The sequence below is a fragment of the Cherax quadricarinatus genome, chromosome 10, assembly GCF_038502225.1.
Source record: "Cherax quadricarinatus isolate ZL_2023a chromosome 10, ASM3850222v1, whole genome shotgun sequence".
NCBI classification, from domain to species: Eukaryota; Metazoa; Arthropoda; class Malacostraca; order Decapoda; family Parastacidae; genus Cherax; species Cherax quadricarinatus.
In genome coordinates this window covers 30,591,380-30,611,252 of record NC_091301.1, presented here as the reverse complement: position 1 = coordinate 30,611,252, position 19,873 = coordinate 30,591,380, and the positions used below count along the sequence as shown (strand labels likewise).

General features: G+C 48.6%; 1 protein-coding gene across 2 annotated transcripts in view; it reads right to left on the bottom strand.

Moving 5' to 3' along the window:
* Positions 1–17,799, bottom strand: part of LOC128705682 (prolyl endopeptidase FAP) — a 593,907-nt gene extending 576,108 nt beyond the window's left edge. The window contains exon 1 of one of the 2 annotated variants that reach the window (XM_070083750.1): positions 17,638–17,799. The gene's annotated coding sequence lies outside the window, so the exon portion shown is untranslated. The remainder of the gene's footprint in view (positions 1–17,637) is intronic. The other variant, XM_070083751.1, reaches the window with a different exon arrangement.
* Positions 17,800–19,873: the final 2,074 nt, after the last annotated feature.

Below are 19,873 nucleotides of genomic sequence, written 5' to 3'. Positions count from 1 at the left end.
ACCTGCTAGGAAGCTAATAAGAAGCATGGTGTACCACCTGCTAGGAAGCTAATAAGAAGCATGGTGTACCACCTGCTAGGAAGCTAATAAGAAGCATGGTGCACCATCTGCTAGGAAGCTAATAAGAAGCATGGTGTACCACCTGCTAGGAAGCTAATAAGAAGCATGGTGTACCACCTGCTAGGAAGCTAATAAGAAGCATGGTGCACCATCTGCTAGGAAGCTAATAAGAAGCATGGTGCACCACCTGCTAGGAAGCTAATAAGAAGCATGGTGCACCACCTGCTAGGAAGCTAATAAGAAGCATGGTGCACCACCTGCTAGGAAGCTAATAAGAAGCATGGTGTACCATCTGCTAGGAAGCTAATAAGAAGCATGGTGCACCATCTGCTAGGAAGCTAATAAGAAGCATGGTGCACCACCTGCTAGGAAGCTAATAAGAAGCATGGTGTACCATCTGCTAGGAAGCTAATAAGAAGCATGGTGCACCATCTGCTAGGAAGCTAATAAGAAGCATGATGCACCACCTGCTAGGAAGCTAATAAGAAGCATGGTGCACCACCTGCTAGGAAGCTAATAAGAAGCATGGTGCACCACCTGCTAGGAAGCTAATAAGAAGCATGGTGCACCACCTGCTAGGAAGCTAATAAGAAGCATGGTGCACCACCTGCTAGGAAGCTAATAAGAAGCATGGTGCACCATCTGCTAGGAAGCTAATAAGAAGCATGGTGCACCATCTGCTAGGAAGCTAATAAGAAGCATGATGCACCACCTGCTAGGAAGCTAATAAGAAGCATGATGCACCACCTGCTAGGAAGCTAATAAGAAGCATGGTGCACCACCTGCTATGAAGCTAATAAGAAGCATGGTGCACCACCTGCTAGGAAGCTAATAAGAAGCATGGTGCACCACCTGCTAGGAAGCTAATAAGAAGCATGGTGCACCACCTGCTAGGAAGCTAATAAGAAGCATGGTGCACCATCTGCTAGGAAGCTAATAAGAAGCATGGTGCACCATCTGCTAGGAAGCTAATAAGAAGCATGGTGCACCATCTGCTAGGAAGCTAATAAGAAGCATGGTGCACCATCTGCTAGGAAGCTAATAAGAAGCATGGTGCACCACCTGCTAGGAAGCTAATAAGAAGCATGGTGCACCATCTGCTAGGAAGCTAATAAGAAGCATGGTGCACCACCTGCTAGGAAGCTAATAAGAAGCATGGTGCACCACCTGCTAGGAAGCTAATAAGAAGCATGGTGCACCATCTGCTAGGAAGCTAATACGAAGCATGGTGCACCATCTGCTAGGAAGCTAATAAGAAGCATGGTGCACCATTTGCGTCGCCAGTGGAAAGTAACTTCCAGTTTTGGTTGGAGAACTATAATGTTCGAGAAGTGTTTGCAGCGAGTGATCTACCACAGTCTTATTAAAAAATTTAAGAAAATATTCCGTGGCTAAACGTCTTAATCTCCTTAAACTTTAATTTCTTGATTGATCGACCCGTGAAGATAATAATAATAATAATAATAATAATATTATTATTATTATTATTATTATTATTATTATTATTATTATTATTATTATTATTATTATTATTATTATTTATTATTAAAGATTCGCCGGTATTCTCCCGGCCCGGGCCTTTCCCAAGTGGCCCGGCCTTGGCTCCCTCTTTAGGGAGTGTCTGAGAACTAAGTCTCCCACGGGAGGAGGCACAAGTACCTCCTCATCTTTGGGACCAACTGTCCCCAGGCCTAGCCACAAGCTAGGCCTCTCTGGTCTGCCATCCCCACCCCAAGGGGGCAAATGGGAATGACAGTCTTATGAGCTAAAGGCTCGTGCTCAGGCACCTACCCTACCCTAGAAGGGTTAGGCATGGTGTCGATGTAATAATAATAATAATAATAATAATAATAATAATAATAATAATAATAATAATAATAATAATAATAATAATAATAATAATAATAATAATAATAATAATAATAGTAAAAATAATAATAATAATAATAATGATAGTAATAATAATAATAATAATGGTATATTGGTAATCCTTTGAAACTGGGGATAGACGTTACTAGGGACAGAAGATGCCTAGTCAAGTGCCGGCGTCTTTAAAATATCTGTAGTTTGTGATCAGACTTAAGGAACATAAGAATTCATTATCAACTGACCTGTAAATGTGTGGGTTAGTAAGTTTATTCAGGTACACACATATATTATCATACATAGCAGCATATGTGGTAATAACTCGCCCATCCATGGCTTGATCCTTCGGTAGCAGAGCAACCTTCAGTACCATGTTTCACCCAATGCAAGGCTTTGTTGAGTCGAAAATGTTGTAATAAGATTTTCCGTTATCAGTGGTCGGCTTGTGCCACTGTATACCTCCCCGTCCATGGCTTAGTGGTCATTGTATACCTCCCCGTCCATGGCTTAGTGGTCATTGTGTACCTCCCCGTCCATGGCTTAGTGGTCATTGTGTACCTCCCCGTCCATGGCTTAGTGGTCATTGTGTACCTCCCCGTCCATGGCTTAGTGGTCATTGTATACCTCCCCGTCCATGGCTTAGTGGTCATTGTGTACCTCCCCGTCCATGGCTTAGTGGTCATTATGTACCTCCCCGTCCATGGCTTAGTGGTCATTGTATACCTCCCCGTCCATGGCTTAGTGGTCATTGTGTACCTCCCCGTCCATGGCTTAGTGGTCATTGTATACCTCCCCGTCCATGGCTTAGTGGTCATTGTGTACCTCCCCGTCCATGGCTTAGTGGTCATTGTGTACCTCCCCGTCCATGGCTTAGTGGTCATTATATACCTCCCCGTCCATGGCTTAGTGGTCATTGTGTACCTCCTCATCCATGGCTTAATGGTCATTGTGTACCTCCCCGTCCATGGCTTAGTGGTCATTGTGTACCTCCCCATCCATGGCTTGGTGGTCATTGTGTACCTCCCCGTCCAAGGCTTAGTGGTCATTGTGTACCTCCCCGTCCATGGCTTAGTGGTCATTGTGTACCTCCCCGTCCATGGCTTAGTGGTCATTGTGTACCTCCCCGTCCATGGCTTAGTGGTCATTGTATACCTCCCCGTCCATGGCTTAGTGGTCATTGTGTACCTCCCCGTCCATGGCTTAGTGGTCATTGTGTACCTCCCCGTCCATGGCTTAGTGGTCATTGTGTACCTCCCCGTCCATGGCTTAGTGTTCATTGTATACCTCCCCGTCCATGGCTTAGTGGTCATTGTGTACCTCCCCGTCCATGGCTTAGTGGTCATTGTGTACCTCCTCATCCATGGCTTAGTGGTCATTGTGTACCTCCCCGTCCATGGCTTAGTGGTCATTGTGTACCTCCCCGTCCATGGCTTAGTGGTCATTGTATACCTCCCCGTCCATGGCTTAGTGGTCATTGTGTACCTCCCCGTCCATGGCTTAGTGGTCATTGTGTACCTCCCCGTCCATGGCTTAGTGGTCATTGTGTACCTCCCCGTCCATGGCTTAGTGTTCATTGTATACCTCCCCGTCCATGGCTTAGTGGTCATTGTGTACCTCCCCGTCCATGGCTTAGTGGTCATTGTGTACCTCCCCGTCCATGGCTTAGTGGCCATTGTGTACCTCCCCATCCATGGCTTAGTGGTCATTGTGTACCTCCCCGTCCATGGCTTAGCAGTCATTGTGTACCTCCCCGTCCATGGCTTAGTGGTCATTGTGTACCTCCCCGTCCATGGTTTAGTGGTCATTGTGTACCTCCCCGTCCATGGCTTAGTGGTCATTGTGTACCTCCCCGTCCATGGCTTAGTGGTCATTGCATACCTCCCCGTCCATGGCTTAGTGGTCATTGTGTAGCTCCCCATCCATGGCTTAGTGGTCATTGTGTACCTCCCCGTCCATGGCTTAGTGGTCATTGTATACCTCCCCGTCCATGGCTTAGTGGTCATTGTGTACCTTCCCGTCCATGGCTTAGTGGTCATTGTGTACCTCCCAGTCCATGACTTAGTGGTCATTGTGTACCTCCCCGTCCATGGCTTAGTGGTCATTGTGCACCTCTTCGTTCATGGCTTAGTGGTCATTGTGTACCTCCCAGTCCATGGCTTAGTGGTCATTGTGTACCTCTTCGTACATGGCTTAGTGGTCATTGTGTACCTACCCGTCCATGGCTTAGTGGTCATTGTGTACCTCCCCGTCCATGGCTTAGTGGTCATTGTGTACCTCTTCGTCCATGGCTTAGTGGTCATTGTGTACCTACCCGTCCATGGCTTAGTGGTCATTGTGTACCTCCCCGTCCATGGCTTAGTGGTCGTTGTGTACCTCCCCGTCCATGGCTTACATCGATTACCTGGAGGCTATTCCGGGGATCAACACCCCCGCAGCCCGGTCCACGACCAGGCCTCCCGGTGGATCAGGGCCTGATCAACCAGGCTGTTACTGCTGGCCGCACGCAGTCCAACGTACGAGCCACAGCCCGGCTGATCCGGCACCGATTTTAGGTATCTGCCCAGCTCTCTCTTGAAGGCAGCCAGGGGTTTATTGGCAATTCCCCTAATGCTCAGTGGGAGGCTGTTGAACAGTCTTGGGCCCCAGACACTTATGGTGTTTTCTCTTAGTGTACCAGTGGCGCCCCTGCTTTTAATTGGGGGTATTTTGCACCGTCTGCCCAGTGTTTTACTTTCGTAGGGAGTGATTTCTATGTGCAGATTCGGGACCATTCCTTCCAGGATTTTCCAAGTGTAGATTATGATATATATCTCTCTCCTGCGTTCCAAAGAGTACAAGTCAAGTGCTTCCAAGCGCTCCCAGTAGTTAAGGTGCTTGACAGAACTTATACGTGCAGTAAAGGATCTCTGTACACTCTCTAGATCTGCAATTTCACCTGCTTTGAATGATGTTTTAATGTACAGCAGTATTCCAGCCTAGAGAGAACAAGTGATTTGAAAAGGATCATCATTGGCTTGGCATCTCTCGTTTTGAACGTTCTCATTATCCATCCTATCATTTTCTTTGCACTTGTGATCGTAGCATTGTTGTGATCCTTGAAAGTGAGATCCTCAGACATTACTACTCCCAGGTCCCTTACATTATTTTTCCGCTCTATTGTATGGCCAGAGTCTGTAGTATACTCTGTTCTAGTTATTATCTCCTCCAGTTTTCCATAACGGAGTAGTTGGAATTTGTCCTCATTGAACATCATATTGTTTTCCGTTGCCCACTGGAAAACTTTGTTTATATCTTCTTGGAGGTTAACCGCGTCCTCAGCAGATGACAGCCTCATACAGATCCTAGTATCATCCGCAAAGGATGATTCGGTGCTGTGGTGTATATCTCTGTCTATGTCTGATATGAGGATGAGGAATAGGATGGGGGCGAGTACTGTGCCTTGTGGAACAGAGCTCTTCACTATGGCAGCCTCCGATTTAACTCTGTTGACCGCTACTCTTTGTGTTCGATTTGTTAGGAAGTTGAAGATCCATCTCCCCACTTTCCCAGCTATTCCTTTAGCACATAATTTGTACGCTATTACGCCATGATCGCACTTGTCAAACGCTTTTGCAAAGTCTTTGTATATTACATCTGCATTCTGATTTTCTTCCAGTGCATCCAAGGCCATATCATAGTGATCCAGTATTTGTGAGAGGCAGGAGCGACATGCCCTGAACCCATGTTGTCCTGGATTGTGCAGTTTTTGGGAATCCAGGTGATTTGCAATCCTGCTTCTTAGCACTCTTTCAAAGATTTTTATGATGTGGGACGTTAGAGCTATTGATCTATAGTTCTTAGATAATGCTTTGCTGCCATCTTCATGGAGTGGGGCTATATCCGTTGTTTTAAGTGACTGTGGAACTTCACCGATGTCCAAGCTCCTCCTCCATAGTGTACTTAGGGCACGTGAGAGGGGTTTCTTGCAGTTCTTAATGAATATAGAGTTCCACGAGTCTGGGCCGGGGCTGAGTGCATGGGCATGCTGTCAGTGGCTTTTTCGAAGTCTATCGGAGTTATGGTAATGTCGGAAATCTGGCATACATTTATGGAGTTTTGAGGCTCATTCATAAAGAAATCATTTGGGTCGTCAATTCTCAGACTGATTAGTGGCTCACTAAACACAGAGTCGTACTACGATTTCAGTATTTCACTCATTTCCTTGTTTCCTTGGAAGGAAATGCAGAATCACATGCAATCTATGCTTTTCCAAACACCATATCTCTTGTACTAGGCTAAATACAGCCTCAAAAAATGGCCTCGAACTAACAAGGTGTTTCTGGTTGTGCAATAAAGATGTAGAACTTTGGGCAGGTATCAGAAAGGTACTAAGGAGAGTAATAAATGATAAAAATAATCAAGAAAACAAAGATGACCTCTTGGATAGTCTACCAAAAATATATAAAACATGGGAGCAAGAGATAGTGTATCAAAAAATGCAGAATGTCCATACCACAACAGATGACTCGAAACTATCTAGTTACCCACATAGTGCTAAACCAGACCCATCCCCCAGTCATAGCACTAATACCCACAGTGCTGGTGCTGGCCCAGGCTCCCCCAGTCATAGCACTAATACCCACAGTGCTGGTGCTGGCCCAGGCCCAGCCGCTGGCCCAGGCTCAGCCCCCAGCCCCAGTGCTGACTCAGACCCAGCCCCCAGCCTTACTGCCAGCCCAGACTCTACTAGGGACCCTACCTCAACAACCACTAAAACCGTATATATACAACCATCATTGCACAAGACCGTGGACCACAGTACAGATGTTGGAGAGGAGTCTCCTCCTTCTTCCTCTACTGAGGAAAGTAGATGGAATCCAGGATGGGGTGGCCCTGGCTTGGATACTGAGGATTATAGTGCAGTCCCAGAACCTGCAGAAATTGACAACACACCTCCCAACAATTTTCAACCAAAGGTGAATTTGTGCAAATATTATGCTTGGGGCATCTGTAAGCATGGAATATCAGGAAAAAAAATGGGACATGCAACTTTAAGCATCCCAAAAAATGTAGCGACCTCCTGTCTAAAGGAGTGTGTCGTTCTTCTTCCTGTACTTTCTTTCACCCAAAAATGTGTCACTCCTCTGCCTCCAGAAGCAGTGTTACAACATCGACTGCCCTGCATACCATCTAAAAGGGACCAGGAGGCACAGACCCCACAAGACAAACAATAGTAGCTACGACAATCCAACTCCAGGTGATTTTTTAGTGGCAGAAAACGGAAAAAGAAAATGGAAGGAAATAACAAAAATAGTCCACCACCTTGGAGCCTTGTTGGACTGGAGGCGCAGCCAGTGGCCACCCATGGCCCTCCAGAATTACAACTACTGATGCCAATAACAAAATCCCCCCAACAAACACAGAATACAACCTCGTTCATATTTGCTAATATACAGGGCATTAAGCCATCCACCAACAACAAAATACCTTTTATCAGTGGACTTCTAGAGGAGTCTAATGCAATGTTTGCAGCCTTCACAGAGACTCACACAAAAGATCACTTTGACAGTGAAATATGGATAAGTGGTTACAACCTTTTTAGATGCGACAGAATGAACAGGCAACAAGGGGGGGTTGGTCTGTGTGCCAAAGAGTCCCTCATCTGCGCGGAGCTGCTGAACACCACAAATGAGGTAGTTGAAGTTCTATCAATAAAGATTGAGAACCAAAACCTAGTCATTATGGTTGTATATAAACCACCAGATGCAACCTCACAACAGTTCAAGGAACAGCTACTGAAAATTGATTACTGTCTGGAAAACCTTCCAGCTCCATCCCCAAACATCTTACTGCTTGGTGATTTCAACCTAAGGCATACAAAATGGAAGAATGTAGCAAATAATGTTATAGCTGAAACAATCCCTGGAGGTAGCGCAGTTGAAAGGTCACACACACATGAGCTACTAAGTCTCTGCGAAAAACACACCTTAAGCCAGCAGATAATGGAGCCAACAAGACTAGAAAACACACTTGACCTTATCTTCACAAATAATGAGGACCTGATAAGAGACATAAGAATATCAAAAACAACTAATTCCGATCACAACCTAATCGAAGTCCAGACGTACATGCATAGGGGTCCTGATCAGCAGAATGCATGTACCTGTGAAGGTGTCTTCACAAAATACAACTTCAACAACAAGAACGTCAACTGGGACCAGGTAAACCATGTCCTAAACGAAACATGTTGGGAAGATGTCTTAAATGACATGGATCCAAACCAGTGCCTTGAAAGGATCAACTTCCTAGCTGCTGAAGCATGTTCTAGGCATATTCCCCTAAGAAAGAAGAACAGGAGTAAACTGGAGAGAGAAAGACGCTCCCTCTACAGAAGACAATGAAGAGTCACTGAGCTCCTCAGGAGTGCTAGAATATCTGATACACGAAAGGAGGCGCTGACCAGGGAAGTGGAAACTATCGAACTTAAGTTAAATGGCTCTTACAGGAACCAGGAGAGACAGAAGGAGCTTAAAGCTATTAGTGAAATTGAAAGAAATTCAAAATATTTCTTTGCATATGCCAAAAACAAGGCAAATACCACATCTAGTATCGGGCCCTTACTCAGACAGGATGGAACTTACACAGATGACAAGAAGGAAATGAGTGAAATATTGAAATCCCAGTACGACTCTGTGTTTAGCGAACTACTAATCGGTCTGAGGATCGATGACCCAAATGATTTCTTCATGAATGAGCCTCAAAACTCCATAAATGTATGCCAGATTTCCGACATTACCCTAACTCCGATAGATTTCGAAAAAGCCATTGACAACATGCCCATGCACTCAGCCCCGGGCCCAGACTCGTGGAACTCTGTTTTTATTAAGAACTGCAAGAAACCCCTCTCGCATGCCCTAAGTACACTATGGAGGAGGAGCTTGGACATGGGTGAAATTCCAGTCACTTAAAACAACGGATATAGCCCCACTCCATAAAGGTAAGGTGGCAGCAAAGCATTAGCTAAGAACTATAGACCAATAGCTCTGACGTCCCACATCATAAAAATCTTTGAAAGAGTGCTAAGAAGCAGGATTGCAAATCACCTGGATTCCCAAAATCTGCACAATCCAGGGCAACATGGGTTCAGGGCAGGTCGCTCCTGCCTCTCACAACTACTGGATCACTATGATATGGCCTTGGATGCACTGGAAGAAAATCAGAATGCAGATGTAATATACACAGACTTTGTAAAAGCATTTGACAAATGCGATCATGGCGTAATAGCCCATAAAATACGTGCTACAGGAATAACTGGGAAAGTGGGGAGATGGATCTTCAACTTCCTAACAAATCGAACACAAAGAGTAGCGGTCAACAGAGTTAAATCGGAGGCTGCCATAGTGAAGAGCTCTGTTCCACAAGGCACAGTACTCGCCCCCATCTTATTCCTTATCCTCATATCAGACATAGACAGAGATATACATCACAGCACCGTATCATCCTTTGTGGATGATACTAGGATCTGCATGAGGCTGTCATCTGCTGAGGATGCGGTTAACCTCCAAGAAGATATAAACAAAGTTTTCCAGTGGGCAACGGTAAACAATATGATGTTCAATGAGGACAAATTCCAACTACTCCGTTATGGAAAACTGGAGGAGATAATAACTAGAACAGAGTATACTACAGACTCTGGCCATACAATAGAGCGGAAAAATAATGTAAGGGACCTGGCAGTAGTAATGTCTGAGGATCTCACTTTCAAGGATCACAACAGTGCCACGATCGCACGTGCAAAGAAAAGGATAGGATGGATAATGAAAACGTTCAAAACGAGAGATGCCAAGCTAATGATGATCCTTTTCAAATCACTTGTTCTCTCTAGGCTGGAATACTGCTGTACATTAACATCTCCATTCAAAGCATGTGAAATCGCAGATCTAGAGAGTGTACAGAGATCCTTTACTGCACGTATAAGTTCTGCCAAGCACCTTAACTACTGGGAACGCTTGGAAGCACTTGACTTGTACTCGTTGGAACGCAGGAGGGAGAGATATATCATAATCTACACTTGGAAAATCTTGGAAGGAATAGTCCCAAATCTGCACACAGAAATCACTCCCTACGAAAGTAAAAGACTGGGTAGGCGAAGCAAAATGCCCCCAATGAAAAGCAGGGGCGCCATTGGTACACTAAGGGAAAACACCATAAGTGTCTGGGGTCCAAGACTGTTCAACAGCCTCCCATCAAGCATTAGGGGAATTGCCAATAAACCCCTGGCTGCCTTCAAGAGAGAGCTGGACAGATACTTAAAGTCAGTGCCGGATCAGCCGGGCTGTGGCTCGTACGTTGGACTGGGTGCGGCCAGCAGTTACAGCCTAGTTGATCAGGCCCTGATCCATCGGGAGGCCTGGTCATGGACCGGGCCGCGGGGGCGTTGATCCCCGGAATAACCTCCAGGTAACCTCCAGGTAATCTGTGTAAGTCCAAACCTGTCTGAGTATGGGCCCGAAACCAGACGTGGTATTTGCCTTGTTTTTGGCATATGAAAAGAAATATTTCGAATTTCTTCCAATTTCGCTAATAGCTTTAAGCTCCTCCTGTCTCTCCTGGTTCCTGTAAGAGTCCTTTAACTTAAGTTCGATAGTTTCCACTTCCCTAGTCAGCGCCTCCTTCAGTGCATCAGATATTCTAGCATTCCTGAGGAGGTCAGTGACTCTTCGTCGTCTTCTGTAGATGGAGCATCTTTCTCTCTCCAGTTTACTCCTGCTCTTCTTCTTTCCTAGGGGAATATGCCTAGAACATGCTTCAGTTGCCAGAAGGTTGATCCTTTCAAGGCACTGGTTTGGATCCATGTTATTTAAGATATCTTCCCAACATGTTTCATTTAGGATATGGTTTACCTGCTCCCAGTTGATGTTCTTGTTGTTGAAGTTGTATTTTGTGGTCATTGTGTACCTCCCCGTCCATGGCTTAGTGGTCATTGTATACCTCCCCGTCCATGGCTTAGTGGTCATTGTATACCTCCCGTCCATGGCTTAGTGGTCATTGTATACCTCCCCATCCATGGCTTAGTGGTCATTGTATACCTCCCCGTCCATGGCTTAGTGGTCATTGTATACCTCCCGTCCATGGCTTAGTGGTCATTGTATACCTCCCCGTCCATGGCTTAGTGGTCATTGTATACCTCCCCGTCCATGGCTTAGTGGTCATTGTATACTTCCCGTCCATGGCTTAGAGGTCATTGTATACCTCCCCGTCCATGGCTTAGTGGTCACTATGTACCTCCCGTCCATGGCTTAGTGGTCATTGTATACCTCCCTGTCCATAGCTTAGTGGTCATTGTATACCTCCCCATCCATGGCTTAGTGGTCACTATGTACCTCCCCATCCATGGCTTAGTGGCCATTCTATGGCTTAGTCGTCATTGCATACCTCCCCGTCCATGGCTTAGTGGCCATTGTGTACCTCCCCATCCATGGCTTAGTGGTCATTGTGTACCTCCCGGTCCATGGCTTAGTGGTCACTATGTACCTCCCCGTCCATGGCTTAGTGGTCACTATGTACCTCCCCGTCCATGGCTTAGTGGTCACTATGTACCTCCCCGTCCATGGCTTAGTGGTCACTATGTACCTCCCCGTCCATGGCTTAGTGGTCACTATGTACCTCCCCATCCATGGCTTAGTGGTCACTATGTACCTCCCCGTCCATGGCTTAGTGGTCACTATGTACCTCCCCGTCCATGGCTTAGTGGTCACTATGTACCTCCCCGTCCATGGCTTAGTGGTCATAGATACTCTCTAAGTCTACACATTCACAGTGTCTTACAGGCATCCCCCACAAAGTAATGGTAGTGGTAGAGTCCCATTGATGGTGCTGGCGGGGTGCTGGTGGTGCTGGTGGTGGTAAGGTGGTGGTGGTGGTGGTGGTGGTGGTGGTGGTGGTGGTAGGGTGGTAAGGTGGTGGTGGTAGGATGATGGTGGTGGAAGTGTGCTGGTGCTCGTGGTGGTAGGATGCTGGTCGTTGTAGGGTGCTGGTGGTGGTAGGGTGGTGGTGGTAGGATGATGGTGGTGGAAGTGTGCTGGTGCTCGTGGTGGTAGGATGCTGGTCGTTGTAGGGTGCTGGTGGTGGTAGGGTGGTGGTGGTAGGATGCTGGTGGTAGGATGCTGGTGGTAGGGTGCTTGTGACTTGATGCTGGTGGGAGGGTGGTGGTGGTAAAATGCTGGTGGTAAGGTGGTGGTGTTAGGATGCTGGTGGTGGTGGGAGAGTGGTGGTGATGGTAGAATGCTTCTGGTAGGGTGCTGGTGGTAGGGTTCTGGTGGAGGGTGCTGGTGGTAGGGTGCTGGTGGTAGGGTTCTGGTGGTAGGGTTCTGGTGGTAGGGTGCTGGAAGTAGGGTTCTGGTGGTAGGGTTCTGGTGGTAGGGTGCTGGGGGAAGGGTGCTGGTGGAGGGTTCTGGTGGTAAGGTGCTAGTGGTAGGGTTCTGGTGGTAGGGTTCTGGTGGTAAGGTGCTGGTGGTAGGGTACTGGTGGAGGGTGCTGGTGGTAGGTTTCTGGTGGCAGGGTGCTGGTCTTAGGGTTCTGGTGGTAGGGTGCCGGTGGTAGGGATCTGGTGGAGGGTGATGTGGTAGGTTTCTGGTGGTAGGGTTCTGGTGGTAGGGTGCTAGTGGAGGGTGCTGGTGGTAGGTTCCGGTGGTAGGGTTCCGGTGGTAGGGTGCTGGTGGTAGGGTTCTGGTGGTAGGATGCTGGTGGTAGGGCTCTGGTGGAGGGTGCTGGTGGTAGGATTCTGGTGGTAGGGTTCTGGTGGTAGGGTGCTGGTGGTAAGGTGCTGGTAGTAGGGTTCGGGTGGTAGGGTGCTGGTGGTAGGGTTCTGGTGGTAGGGATCTGTTGGAAGGGTTCTGGTGGTTGGGTGCTGGTGGTAGGGTTCTGGTGGTAGGGTGCTGGTGGAAGGGTGCGGGTGGAGGGTGCTGGTGGTAGAGTGCTGGTAGAGGGTGCTGGTGGAGGGTGCTGGTGGTAGGGTGCTGGTGGAGGGTGCAGGCGGAGGGTGCTGGTGGGAGGGTGCTGGTGGTAGGGTGCTGGTGGAGGGTGCTGGTGGTAGGGTGCTGGTGGTAGAGTGCTGGTGGAGGGTACTGGTGTAGGGTGCTGGTGGTAGGGTGCTGGTGGTAGGGTGCTGGTGGAGGGTGCTGGTGGTAGGGTGCTGGTGGTAGAGTGCTGGTGGAGGGTACTGGTGGAGGATGCTGGTGGTAGAGTGCTGGTGGTAGGGTGCTGGTGGAAAGTGCTGGTGGAGGATGCTCGTGGAGGGTGCTGGTGGAGGGTGCTGGTGGAGGGTGCTGGTGGAGGGTGCTGGTGGAAGGGTGCTGGTGGAGGGTGCTGGTGGAGTGTGCTGGTGGTAGGGTGCTGGTGGAGGGTGCTGGTGGAGGGTGCTGGTGGTAGAGTGCTGGTAGAGGGTGCTGGTGGAGGGTGCTGGTGGAGGGTGCTGGTGGTAGGGTGCTGGTGGAGTGTGCTGGTGGAGGGTGCTGGTGGGAGGGTGCTGGTGGTAGGGTGCTGGTGGAGGGTGCTGGTGGTAGGGTGCTGGCGGAGGGTGGTGGTGGGAGGGTGCTGGTGGTAGAGTGCTGGTGGAGGGTACTGGTGTAGGGTGCTGGTGGTAGGGTGCTGGTGGAGGGTTCTAGTGGAGGGTGTTGGTGGTAGAGTGCTGGTGGTAGGGTGCTGGTGAAAAGTGCTGGTGGAGTGTGCTGGTGGAAGGTGCTGGTGGAGGGTGCTGGTGGAGGGTGCTGGTGGTAGGGTGCTGGTGGTAGGGTGCTGGTGGAGGGTGTTGATGGAGGGTGCTGGTGGTAGGGTGCTGGTGGAGGGTGCTGGTGATAGGGTGCTGGTGGAGGGTGCTGGTGGAGGGTGCTGGTGGTAGGGTGCTGGTGGTAGGGTGCTGGTGGAGGGTGTTGATGGAGGGTGCTGGTGGTAGGGTGCTGGTGGAGGGTGCTGGTGGTAGGGTGCTGGTGGAGGGTGCTGGTGGAGGGTGCTGGTGGTAGGGTGCTGGTGGTAGAGTGCTGGTGGAGGGTGCTGGTGGAGGGTGCTGGTGGAGGGTGCTGGTTGTATGGTGCTGGTGGTAGAGTGCTGGTGGAGGGTGCTGGTGGAGGGTGCTGGTGGAGGGTGCTGGTGGAAGACGCTGGTGGAGGGTGCTTGTGGTAGAGTGCTGGTGGAGGGTGCTGGTGGAGGGTGCTGGTGGTAGGGTGCTGGTGATAGAGTGCTGGTGGAGGGTGCTGGTGGAGGGTGTTGGTGGTAGGGTGCTGGTGATAGAGTGCTGGTGGAGGGTGCTGGTGGAGGGTGCTGGTGGAGGGTGCTGATGGTAGAGTGCTGGTGGAGGGTGCTGGTGGTAGGGTGCTGGTAGTAGGGTGCTGGTGGAGGGTGCTGGTGGAGGGTGCTGGCGGTAGGGTACTGGTGGAGGGTGCTGGTGGTAGGGTGCTGGAGGAAGGTGCTGGTGGAGGGTGCTGGTGGAGGGTGCTGGTGGAGGGTGCGGGTGGAGGGTGCTGGTGGTAGGGTGCTGATGGTAGAGTGCTGGTGGAGGGTGCTGGTGGTAGGGTGCTGGTGGTAGGGTGCTGGTGGAGGGTGCTGGTGGAGGGTGCTGGTGGTAGCGTACTGGTGGAGGGTGCTGGTGGTAGGGTGCTGGAGGAGGGTGCTGGTGGAGGGTGCTGGTGGTAGGGTGCTGATGGTAGAGTGCTGGTGGTAGGGTGCTGGTGGAGGGTGCTGGTGGTAGAGTGCTGGTGGAGGGTGCTGGTGGTAGGGTGCTGGTGGTAGGGTGCTGGTGGTAGGGTGCTGGTGGTAGGGTGCTGGTGGTAGGGTGCTGGTGGTAGGGTGCTGGTAGAGGGTTCTTGTGGTAGGGTGCTGGGGGTAGAGCGCTGGTGGAGGGTGCTGGTGGTAGAGTGCTGGTGGAGGGTGCTGGTGGTAGGGTGCTGGTGGTAGGGTGCTGGTGGAGGGTGCTGGTGGAGGGTGCTGGCGGTAGGGTACTGGTGGAGGGTGCTGGTGGTAGGGTGCTGGAGGAAGGTGCTGGTGGAGGGTGCTGGTGGAGGGTGCTGGTGGAGGGTGCGGGTGGAGGGTGCTGGTGGTAGGGTGCTGATGGTAGAGTGCTGGTGGAGGGTGCTGGTGGTAGGGTGCTGGTGGTAGGGTGCTGGTGGAGGGTGCTGGTGGAGGGTGCTGGTGGTAGCGTACTGGTGGAGGGTGCTGGTGGTAGGGTGCTGGAGGAGGGTGCTGGTGGAGGGTGCTGGTGGTAGGGTGCTGATGGTAGAGTGCTGGTGGTAGGGTGCTGGTGGAGGGTGCTGGTGGTAGAGTGCTGGTGGAGGGTGCTGGTGGTAGGGTGCTGGTGGTAGGGTGCTGGTGGTAGGGTGCTGGTGGTAGGGTGCTGGTGGTAGGGTGCTGGTAGAGGGTTCTTGTGGTAGGGTGCTGGGGGTAGAGCGCTGGTGGAGGGTGCTGGTGGTAGAGTGCTGGTGGAGGGTGCTGGTGGTAGGGTGCTGGTGGTAGGGTGCTGGTGGTAGGGTGCTGGTGGTAGGGTGCTGGTGGTAGGGTGCTGGTGGAGGGTTCTTGTGGTAGGGTGCTGGTGGTAGAGCGCTGGTGGAGGGTGCTGGTGGTAGAGTGCTTGTGGAGGGTGCTGGTGGTAGGGTGCTGGCGGTAGGTTGCTGGTGGTAGGGTGCTGGTGGTAGGGTACTGGTGGTAGAGTGCTGATGGAAGGTGCTGGTGGTAGGGTGCTTGCGGTAGGTTGCTGGTGGTAGGGTGCTGGTGGTAGAGCGCTGGTGGTAGGGTGCTGGTGGAATGTGCTGGTGGAAGGGTGCTGGTGGAGGGTGCTGGTGGTAGGGTGCTGGTGGAGGGTGCTGGTGATAGAGTGCTGGTGGTAGGGTGCTGGTGGTAGGGTGCTGGTGGTAGGGTGCTGATGGTAGGGTGCTGGTGGAGGGTGCTGGTGGTAGAGTGCTGGTGGTAGGATGCTGGTGGTAGGGTGCTGGTGGAGGGTTCTGGTGGTAGGGTGCTGGTGGTAGAGCGCTGGTGGTAGGGTGCTGGTGGAGGGTGCTGGTGATAGAGTGCTGGTGGAGGGTGCTTGTGGTAGGGTGCTGGCGGTAGGTTGCTGGTGGTAGGGTGCTGGTGGTAGGGTGCTGATGGTAGAGTGCTGGTGGAGGGTGCTGGTGGTAGGGTGCTGGCGGTAGGTTGCTGGTGGTAGGGTGCTGGTGGTAGAGCGCTGGTGGTAGGGTGCTGGTGGAGGGTGCTGGTGGAAGGGAGCTGGTGGAGGGTGCTGGTGGTAGGGTGCTGGTGGAGGGTGCAGGTGGTAGGGTGCTGGTGGTAGGGTGGTGGTGGTAGGGTGCTGGTGGTAGGGTGCTGGTGGTAGGGTGCTGGTGGTAGGGTGCTGCTGGTTGTGATACTTTGTCAGGGAAAAATAGGAAAACTTGTGCCGGCGCCTCTGGCTTAATCATATGATAATCCACATCGTGAGACTTTCATGACTTAAGCCAGACTTTCCACTGGCTTACCACTCCACTTCCTAAAATATTAAATATTACATCAAAAGATGTAATATTTGAGTTTCTGCACACCACTTAAAAGCCAAGAAACAGAATTTATATATATATATATATATATATATATATATATAAATATATATATATATATATATATATATATATATATCTGTCGTGCCGAATATGTAAAACTGGTCAATTAGCAAGAACTCGTTTAAAATTAAGTCCTTTCTAAAATTTTCTCTTATACGTTTAAAGATATATTTTTTTCATTGATGTTGATGTAAAAATTTATAATTTTGCACCAAAAGAATCTTAGAAAACTTACCTAACCTTATTATAACAAGAACAATTTATTTTAGCCTAACCCAACTAAATATTTTTTAGATTTGTTTACAATAATTTAATACTAAACAATCTTAGTGAAATATATTTTTTTCGTTCGGTTCAGAATGATTTTGGCGAAATTATTGCATACACAAATTTTCACTTGTCCTATATGGCAAGATGAGCGTTGCTATTTAAGCCAAGATCGCAAGTTCTGCCTATTCGGCACGACATTATATATATATATATATATATATATATATATATATATATATATATATATATATATATATATATATATATATATATATATATATATATATATATATATATATATATATATATGCAATAAGATCACAGTAAACAGGTGATTTCAGAATATGCAAAACAACCACTCTGAAAAAATAGAGAAATTCCAAGCGCTTTCGTGACTACTCACATTATCAAGGAACTATGAAAGTAAAGCATCCAAGGAAGCTATATAAGGGGTCTGGCCAGCACCTCACTATCAGATCCCAGGTGTTTAACCGTTGTGGGATCTGATAGTGAGGTGCTGGCCAGACCCCTTATATAGCTTCCTTGGATGCTTTACTTTCATAGTTCCTTGATAATGTGAGTAGTCACGAAAGCGCTTGGAATTTCTCTATTCTTTCAGAGTGGTTGTTTTGCATATATATATATATATATATATATATATATATATATATATATATATATATATATATATATATATATATATATATATATATATATATATATATATATATATATATATATATATATATATATATATATATATATATATATATATATATATATATATATAGATATATATACATATGCATAAATAAGCGAGGAAATATACATGAAGATGTATGGAAATTATGAAGAGATAGCAGTGTTGTGGTTAACTTACAGTTCGAGTGTGTCCACCACCACTGTAGTTCTTCACCACCACCACCACTGTAGTTCTTCACCACCACCACCACTGTAGTTCTTCACCACCACCACCACTACCACTGTAGTTCTTCACCACCACCACCACTGTAGTTCTTCACCACCACCACTGTAGTTCTTCACCACTACCACTGTAGTTCTTCACCACTACCACTGTAGTTCTTCACCACTACCACTGTAGTTCTTCACCACCACCACTGTAGTTCTTCACCACTACCACTGTAGTTCTTCACCACTACCACTGTAGTTCTTCACCACCACCACCACTGTAGTTCTTCACCACACCACTGTAGTTCTTCACCACCACCACTGTAGTTCTTCACCACTACCACTGTAGTTCTTCACCACCACCACCACTGTAGTTCTTCACCACCACCACTGTAGTTCTTCACCACCACCACTGTAGTTCTTCACCACTACCACTGTAGTTCTTCACCACCACTACCACTGTAGTTCTTCACCACCACCACCACTGTAGTTCTTCACCACTACCACTGTAGTTCTTCACCACTACCACTGTAGTTCTTCACCACCACTACCACTGTAGTTCTTCACCACCACCACTGTAGTTCTTCACCACTACCACTGTAGTTCTTCACCACCACTACCACTGTAGTTCTTCACCACCACTACCACTGTAGTTCTTCACCACCACTACCACTGTAGTTCTTCACCACCACCACCACTGTAGTTCTTCACCACCACCACTGTAGTTCTTCACCACTACCACTGTAGTTCTTCACCACCACTACCACTGTAGTTCTTCACCACCACCACTGTAGTTCTTCACCACTACCACTGTAGTTCTTCACCACCACTACCACTGTAGTTCTTCACCACCACCACTGTAGTTCTTCACCACTACCACTGTAGTTCTTCACCACCACTACCACTGTAGTTCTTCACCACCACTACCACTGTAGTTCTTCACCACCACTACCACTGTAGTTCTTCACCACCACCACTGTAGTTCTTCACCACTACCACTGTAGTTCTTCACCACCACTACCACTGTAGTTCTTCACCACCACCACCACTGTAGTTCTTCACCACCACCACTGTAGTTCTTCACCACTACCACTGTAGTTCTTCACCACTACCACTGTAGTTCTTCACCACCACCACTGTAGTTCTTCACCACTACCACTGTAGTTCTTCACCACTACCACTGTAGTTCTTCACCACCACCACCACTGTAGTTCTTCACCACCACCACTGTAGTTCTTCACCACTACCACTGTAGTTCTTCACCACCACTACCACTGTAGTTCTTCACCACCACTACCACTGTAGTTCTTCACCACCACTACCACTGTAGTTCTTCACCACCACTACCACTGTAGTTCTTCACCACCACCACTGTAGTTCTTCACCACTACCACTGTAGTTCTTCACCACCACTACCACTGTAGTTCTTCACCACCACTACCACTGTAGTTCTTCACCACCACTACCACTGTAGTTCTTCACCACCACTACCACTGTAGTTCTTCACCACCACCACTGTAGTTCTTCACCACTACCACTGTAGTTCTTCACCACCACTACCACTGTAGTTCTTCACCACCACTACCACTGTAGTTCTTCACCACCACTACCACTGTAGTTCTTCACCACCACCACCACTGTAGTTCTTCACCACCACCACCACTGTAGTTCTTCACCACCACCACCACTGTAGTTCTTCACCACCACCACCACTGTAGTTCTCTATGCAACACATTCACTCACTTCTTCACAGTGGAAACACAGTATTTCACTTCATTCTACAACACATTTTTCACTTGCATCACATTTTAAAAATTTTCTTTAATGTGATTTTATTTCCGTGGGTCGTCTTGGGACTTGTGTTCACTCTACATGATCACTCTTTCATTTAACTTTTTCTGGTCATTCAGAATTTTGAGTGGTTGATGGCAGAGGTTAGCGTGATACAACCTGTGACTTGGTGAAGTGGTTGCGTGTCAGGACAAGTGCTCCTGCTGTGATTATCTCCTGAGCACAGGACCTGAGTCCCCCACTCTGATTACCTCCTCAGGATGGTGGACAAGTGCTTCTGTCCCCCGCACACGGTGACTATTAAGTGGTCGCGAGTTAAGACAAGTGCTCCCATCTTCTCTCGGCCACCTGCTGTGACTATTTGCCTTTATTCTCTTCCCGAGAGCTCCGAAATAAATGTACTTGTCACGTCTGTA